Source organism: Phacochoerus africanus, chromosome 6 (assembly GCF_016906955.1).
Source record: "Phacochoerus africanus isolate WHEZ1 chromosome 6, ROS_Pafr_v1, whole genome shotgun sequence".
In the NCBI taxonomy this organism is placed as follows: Eukaryota; Metazoa; Chordata; class Mammalia; order Artiodactyla; family Suidae; genus Phacochoerus; species Phacochoerus africanus.
Window position 1 is genome coordinate 12,342,500 of NC_062549.1, and position 7,951 is coordinate 12,350,450.

The 7,951-nt window shown below is 52.7% G+C and overlaps 1 long non-coding RNA gene across 9 annotated transcripts in view; it reads right to left on the reverse strand.

Annotated features, from left to right (window-relative positions):
- LOC125129024 (uncharacterized) overlaps positions 1-7,440 on the reverse strand; it is a 217,278-nt gene extending 209,838 nt beyond the window's left edge. For 8 of the 9 annotated variants that reach the window (XR_007135394.1, XR_007135389.1, XR_007135388.1 and 5 more), the window contains exon 1: positions 7,246-7,440. This is a non-coding gene — a long non-coding RNA (uncharacterized LOC125129024). Of the gene's footprint in view, positions 1-5,999; positions 7,189-7,245 lie in introns of those variants that run through there. The other variant, XR_007135390.1, reaches the window with a different exon arrangement.
- Positions 7,441-7,951: the final 511 nt, after the last annotated feature.

Consider the following 7,951-nt stretch of genomic DNA (forward strand, 5'->3'; position numbering starts at 1 on the left):
CCCCATTGAGACCTGCCTTCCTGCCCCACCACCACCACCCCCGCCACTATCAGCAGCAGCTATCAGCAGCCATCTGCCTTTCTCACACTGGGAGCTTCTGGAACACAAGGATGGTTGCTTTGCTTTGCTTTGCTTTGCTTTTCTGGCCAAGCCCCTGGCACATGGAAGTTCCCAGGCGAGGGATGGCATTTGAGCCTCAGCTGCAACCTATGCCACAGTTCACAGCTTGCAGGAATACCCGATGCTCAAACTGCTGCTGCACCACCCAGGAACTCCACATTAGACAGAGGTGGTCCCTTATTCACAGCAGGATCCCCTGTGCCTGGCACCCCCTCCCTCCCTCACTGGATTCACTGAGAGACTATCACCTCCCAGGCACTGTCCTAGAGCTGCACTGTCCAAGGGAAACAGAATTTGAGCCCCGGGTTAATTTTAGATTTCCTAGTAGCCACAGCAAAAAAATAAAAAGTTATAAGCTCCCACTGAGGTGCAACGGGATCGGCAGCATCTTGGGAGCGCCGGGATGTGGGTCTGATCCCCCGCCTGGCACAGCAGGTTAAGGATCTGGTGTTGCTCCAGCTGCAGCTTAGGTCACAACTGTGGCTCAGATCTGATCCCTGGGCTGGGCGCTCCAAGAGGCCGAGACTCAGCCGAAAATGGAAAAAATAAAAATAAAAAATTTTTTTTTAATTAAAAGTTAAAAGAGGAGTTCCCATTGTGGTGCAGTGGTTAACGAATCTAAGAACCATGAGGTTGCGGGTTCGATCCCTGGCCTTGCTCAGTGGGTTAAGGATCTGGTGTTGCCGTGAGCTGTAGTGTAGGCTGCAGACGCGGCTCGGATCCTGCGTTGCTGTGGCTCTGGTGTAGGCTGGTGGCTGCAGCTCCGATTCGACCCCTAGCCTGGGAATCTCCATATGCCGCTGGAGCGGCCCAAGAAATGGCAAAAAGACAAAAAAAAAAGTTAAAAGAAACAGCTGAAATTAATTTTAATGATTATCGTATTTAACTCAATAGATCCAAAATACCATTTAGATAGGTAATCAACATTAAAGAATTCATTAATTATATTAATTATGTATATTATTATGTAAATTATATTAATTTATGTATATAGTTATATATATTAATTATATATTAACTTATATAATTAATATATATATAACTCTTCTTGGGACTAAGTCTTCGAAATGTGATGTGTAATTTACTACATCTCCATTCACACCAGCCTCACTTCGAGCACTCAGCAGCCGTCCTAGCCCTCCAGCCAGACCCTGGCCCAGCTCTATCTTTTCCCACTGAACACACCACCCTCTCAAACACTTCACGTCCTCACTTATTCTGTCTGCTGCTCCCTGTGTCTATCCCAGCTACAACGCAAGCACGGTTCCTGCAACATCTTTTTTTGTTCCTTCCTGCATCCCTAGAACCATGACTGGCACAGAGTAGGCATGCCACAAATGTGTGCTGAATTAATGAAAATGAATACGTGAATACATGAATGAATGCATGCATGAGGCTCTCAGCCCTATAGAGTTTACAGCTGCAGGAGAGACGACAGATATATGGTCTATAAAGAAATGCTAGGTACGGTCTGGGTTTGCTCAGGCTGCCACAGCAAAATATTACGTCTGGGTAGCTCAAATGACTGAGATGTATTTCCCACAGTTCTGGAAGCTAGGCAGTCCAGGACCAAGGCTCTGGTCAATTTGGTTTCGGATGCAAGCACTCTTCCTAGTTTGTCAACAACTGCCTTCTTACTGGGTCCTCACACGGCCAGGGAGAGGACACAGGCTCTCTGGCATTTTTTTTTTTTCCTTTTTTTCTTTTGGTCTTTTAGGGCCACACCTGTAGCATATGGAAGTTCCCAGGCTAGGGGTCGAATCAGAGCTGTGGCCAATAGCCTATGCCACAGCCACAGCAACGCCAGATCCAAGCCACATCTGCGACCTACACCACTGCTTGTGGCAACGCCATACCCCTAACCCACTGGGCAGGGGCAGGGATCGAAGCCACATCTTCGGGGATACTAGTCAGATTCTCATCCCGGGCATGAAGCACCTCACAAGAAGCCATCTATCCCTCAGCACATCCCAAAGGCCCCAACTCCAAATACTACTGCAACGGGGTTTCGTGTTTCAACATGAGTGTTTTGGAAGAAACAAAAATATTCAGTTTATAACAAGTACTGTGGACAACAGTAAGACTCGGAAATGGGAGAAAAGGAGGTTTTGCTCTTTTACGAGGCAGCCACCAAAGAAAAATTACAATAATTATAAACACAGCAACTGCCACTGATGCAGTAACCACCACACGCCAGGCCTGTGCTAGGCACCTCGCATCTAACACAGTGGTGCCAGGGCTACTGTGCACTGGAGTCAGTATCGTTTCTGCCTGTACTGTCTCTATCGTTCCCCAGCTCCCTCTGGGGACCACGCTGTCCCCGCTGCCTAGCTTGGATGGACTGGCAGCTCCTGGAGGAGACTTTCTTCCCTGTGGGAGCTCTGGGAGCTAGACCAGTGCCCAGCCCACAGCAACTGCTCAGTAAATGAACGGCTCAACCCATTCATCTTCAACAGAGTGCCAAATGTTAGGGCCAAGTTACCAGGCAAAGGAGGGGTGCTGGAGAAAAACAAATAATAGCTATCGTGTTTATATCTTCCTCAAGACCTTACTTCCTCTGTGCTCTGCCCCATCCCTGGGAGGGACAAAATTCTCCCCAGGGCAGCAGGTGAGAGCTTCAGGAACCTACCAAAGCAGGCTGGCACCCTGGGGGACACCCTCTGATTCCTGTCCTTTCGGACATCTCTCTGGATTTCTTCTGTCTTCTATGCCAGTGTTTCCTTCAGATGCTTGCAAGGAACTCTGGGGAAGTCACTGCCATCTTAGCCTCTACCAAACCCGAATGTTACCCTTATACATTACCATGTGTTCAGAAACCACGGACTCCAAGCAGCCACAGGAAGTAATAAAACCCAATAATTGTAACAGTTATAATATCAGCTAGCTTTGGCTAAGCACCTCCTATGAGCCCAGGCACTCTGCTGCACAACCAGGGGCCCTGCCTCCCCCATTTCCTCCTCAAGGCCATGGAAGGAGTTGGTGAGTTCCCACCCTCATTTCATAGGCGAGGAAACAAGCTTGCAGAGGTGAGGTACCCTGCCCTGCAGCACCCAGGTCTGCACTACCCCTTAGCCATCCCTACCCCTTAGCCATCCCCGATGCCTTCTGCCACCTCTGGCTTCCTTCCTTTCTTCAGTGTCCTGTCCCTTGGGGCAAACCCTCTACCTACCCGCAGGTCAGGCTGTTTCACATCTAAGAAGACTTGGAGATGGAGCACAGGGTGTGTTTCTTTGAAAAGAAGGCAGTTCTTGACAATGACGTGATGCAACAAAGTCCCAGGGCTGCAGGAGCCACCAGCTGACATTTAGCACCAGCCCCCAGCCCGCCCCACTCCCTGCTGCTCCCCAGAAGGTCAAGATCCACCAGGGAAAAGAGGCAAGTAAAAAAGAACTGAACGGGGGTTCAGATTTCGCACCAAGTACCAGCAACACGATACCCCATTTCCCGGCCCACCCCCCCCACCAAAAAAAAAGAAGAGGAGAAAATAAGAGACAATTCAGAATTCTTAAACATAAACAATGACAAGACTATTTTAGGGTGTGAATCTTGTGTTAATGAGCCACCATTGGCTTTGTTTCTAAGAGTGGGGGTGGGGGCAGGGAACACAACCTTTGTATTGTTAGGGTTGCTATAGGACCAAAACACACCTAGGAGAGAGGCAGGTGCTCAGGACAGTTTGGGGAGGAGGGGGGGGGAGTGATCATTTGCAGAAGGAGCTCCAGCTCCCATCTGCTGTGAGTGTTGATAGTAATTAAATGCTGGCCACAAAGCCAGGCAGGATGTGTCTGGATGGAGCATTTTGTAAATGCCCATAGATTCTGCACCAAGACTTGAGGCTCTGCCTGGGCCCCACACGCCTCATTCCCCAGAACCCAGGTCAGAAGTTTCTGAGCTTTGAAGCCCCCTCCTCCCCAACCACACAGCTTCTTTTTTTCTTTTCTGGGGGGCCGCACCCCAGGCATATGGAAGTTCCCAGGCTAAGGGTTGAATTGGAGCTGCAGCTGCTGACCACAGCCATAGCCACAGCCATAGAGGATCCAAGCCGCATCTGCAACCTACACCACAGCTCACGGCAACAGCACATCCTTAACCAGCTGAGCGAGGCCGGGGATCGAATCCAAGTCCTCGCCGCTACTAGTCGGATTCGTTATCACTGAGCCACAATGGGAACTCCCAGAGCACAGCTTCTTCACCCCATTGTTAGCAAAACAGGCCCGCAGTCAGCACTGGCAGTGGCTCACCCAAGGTGTGGGGTTTCTACCTGTGCCTGCTTGATGTGGGGAGCCTGGAAAACATGCTCAATCCTCCCGTTCAGGCCCAGAAGCAGTCTTTGCTTGTTTTTAATTCTGCTGTTGCCTAAATTCTGGGAGTGGGCCCTGGAGAGTCAGATGGCCCTGGTCCAAGTCCTGGTGGCTCTGCCAGGCCCCAGCTGTGTGACCTGGTGCGGGGGCGGGGGGGGGGGAATTTTTTAATCTCTCTGAGCTGTGGGCTCTCCATCTGCAACACAGCAATAATAACAATAATCCCATTTTATACGATTGTTGGGAGATTAAATGAGATAACATATCTCGAGCATTTAGAAATGAGGCTGGCCGACAGTAACAACTCCATTGTTGCCAGATATTTATCATAATGACCCTGGCGAGGTTATAGGGCGCATAAAATGTGGAGAACATGCTTGGCCTGGTATATGGTTTCAATGGATCACAGAAACTATTATTATTATTGTTGTTGTTATTATTATTTACTAATACTGTTATTAGTTCCTTAGAGGACTTGGGACCAGAAAAACAGAAGAGACAGAGGTGGAGGACGCACTTTGGCAGCGTTCTCCTGTGAGGCCTAGAGTGTCTGAGGATTTCTAGGGAAAGTGTAAAAATGACTATCGGCAGGGCTCACCGAGAATCAAAATTACCCCGGATTAATGCTCTGTTCCCAGTGTAGGTCCGGGTTTCCCACAGACACCAGGTGTAGAATGAAGAGGTCCCGGTCCCTTACGGAGATCGCAAAGCAGCGTCTGGAGTAAAAACCCAGGGAGAAGGCCAGGTCTACAGCCAACTAGGAAAGGAAAGACAAAACAAAAAACCTGGGCATCCAAGAGGCCGATCTGATATCTAAAACGCAGAGCAGAGCGCAGCCATTCGTGGGTCCGTGGCGACCTCGCCGAGGAACATGGACCGACAGCTACCCAAGGTCCTCGCCTCGGCAGGAAACGGTCGCTCTGCCGCTGGGGTGACCAAATTCAGGGAAACTCTCACAAAGAGGAATAAGGGAAGGTTGACGGCTTGGTCTAGCTGTCCGAGAAAAGTGTCCCTCCTGGCAGGCAGAAAGCCCTGGCCACGGGATACACGGGCTCCCAACCCCAGCCAGCCTGCCTGCCTACCATTCGGGAGGGGAAAGAAAGGGTTAAAGCACAGGGATTGACTGGATGTGGACAATGCGAATGCACCGGGGTTTTAGACCAGTGATCACACAGATCTTTGGGGCGGCGGGGGGTTCCTGATGTTTCTGAATCAAGAAAAAAAAAAAAAAACCTCCCTCTTTCCAGCCAAGAAAAGCTCCAGCCCTGGACAGAAAGAGCCAACCGGGCAGCATGTAGGACAGACGAGGGGGGGAATCCATCAGAAAAAGAAACTGACTTCTACTTTTCAAGAGAAGCCTGGTTTATGCAAAATTCTGCCCTCAAAGTCCATAAAGCAATAACAATAAAAAGTCACCCTAAAAAAAATGTGACCCTGTAACAAATCTCCGCTGGGAGTTCACTGGGTATGGCGTTATGACCAGCCCTGGACCCACCAAGCCTCTCCATCACCAGACCCAAACATGGAATTCCGGTCGGGCCCTCGTGCCAAGGCCTCAGACCACGCGGCACCCCTCACCTCCAAGATGTAACTGCACCGGAATAGTGGAGACCAAGCCACGAGGCTCTGCCAGCCAGGGATCCTGTGTTTGTTCTGCTGCTGCTTCCAGGAAGGCTTTCCTCCTAATAAATCCTTCAGGAAGTCCCACTCGGAGTTCAGACGATCCAAACAACCCCCGTCTCCACTGGCTAGAGCTTTAGAAAGATTCGCTGTGACCACAGGACTGTGTCAAATGAACAAGTCTCAACTTGTCACTGCCAGTATGCAAAAGAGGCCTGCGACATCCTATAACCAACAGCAGAGCAAGTAGAGTCCCTACCTCCTCAGAGCCCCCGCCCATCCACCACACACAAACACACGTTTCTCCAAGGTTTGCTCCAGCGACTCAACAGCTCCTGTCGCCAGGACCCAAGGCGGGGGAGGGGGGAGACAAGCGAGGGCTGCCAGCCTCTCTTAGGAAAAGAGAGGACAAGAAAGGAAACACCAAACCTCACCCGCTTCTCCTGAAAACCTCTGGCGAGTGATCGCCTCTCTTCTCTCATCTTACAGAAAGGCCTGAAGTCGGGGGCGCGAGCGAGCAGAAGAATATTCCATGCCTGCCAACTCTCAGGAAAATTCATGGTGTATCCGCACACCGGACACATGCAGCCTCATGGCTGCCCTTCCTGAAAGTCTACACCCCGACCACGAACGCTGGCATAACTACAGCAGCTTGGCCAAAGGAGGGTAAATCTACTTAAATCAACAATCCATCCAACGTGAATTACCAGGATCAGGGTGCGGGGGTACCCGGCAAATCTGTCAAGGCAGTGCAAAAGCAGAGAAAGTTTCAAAAAACAGAGTTGCTGAGTTTTCGGAAAGCACCTTGGGAGGGTGGGGGGAGGAGATGGCCAAGGGATGGAGGCAGCATCATATGGTTCAGACTTCTGGGTCAGCACAAGGAGCCTCCAAACCGTATCCGCGAATCCAAATCAGTACTGATTGGAGTTGGGGGTCTCTATTTGGAGATTAGACAGTCATACACGCCTTTCATCAAGAGCACAAATCCAGAATTATCTCTATGCAAGGGCCATCTGATGTCACCCTCTTCCCCTCCCCCTACCCCCAACGTCCAACCTCGCTGCCAGTCTAGAGCCTGGTGATGAGGAAAGTGCACAATTAACACACACCGTGGAATCCGAAAGCCCCTTCCCCGGGCCATCCCTTCCCGCAAGGCCGAGGTTTCTGAGTTTCTAGAAACGCGGGGGACAAAATTCTAACTTACTGGAAGGTGGATCCGGCCGTGTCTCCGCAGGTCACCCGGACGGCCACCATCCTTTCCGCGTGGAAATCCACTCGGGGGGCTCCGGGGGCGTGCCGGGACCCAGCCTCGCTCGTCGCCCCTCACTGTTCCTCCCGGTCCAGGCCGCCCGAGTCCGCCCGGCCCGCGGGCCCATGTGCTCGGCGGCCGCACGCGCTCGGCCGCTGGAGCGCGGGGCTGGCGGGCGGCCCGTGACGTCACGGCGGCTCGCGCTCCGGGCCGCGGGGGAGGGGAAAGCGCGCGCCGCCCGGCCGGCCGCGTGCGTCCTCGGCCCCCAGGCCACCCGCGCCCCCCGGCTCCCGCCGCAGCCCGCGCTCCTCTCCCCGCGGCCCCGGCAACCCCCCGGCATCCAGCCGCCGAGGGCCGCGCGCGGAGGCGGGGCGGGCCTGGGACGCCGGGGGCCCAGAGGGCGCGGGGTGGGGGGGGGGCGCGCTCCGCACCGGGCAGGGGATCCTGGCTGCGCTCGCGCGGCGGCGGGAGGGAGCCAGCGCGGACCCGTACAGTGATGCGGGATCGCTTGTGTGCAGAGCCTTCAGAAGCCCTTCTCTCTGCCCTCCTCCCCGCCCCCCCATCCCCCACCCGCCGTCCTAGAGGCAATCTTCCCACTTGCCAGATGGGGAAGGCGAGTTCAGTGAAAGAGATGGACCAAGATGCTCTGAAATGGGAGCCC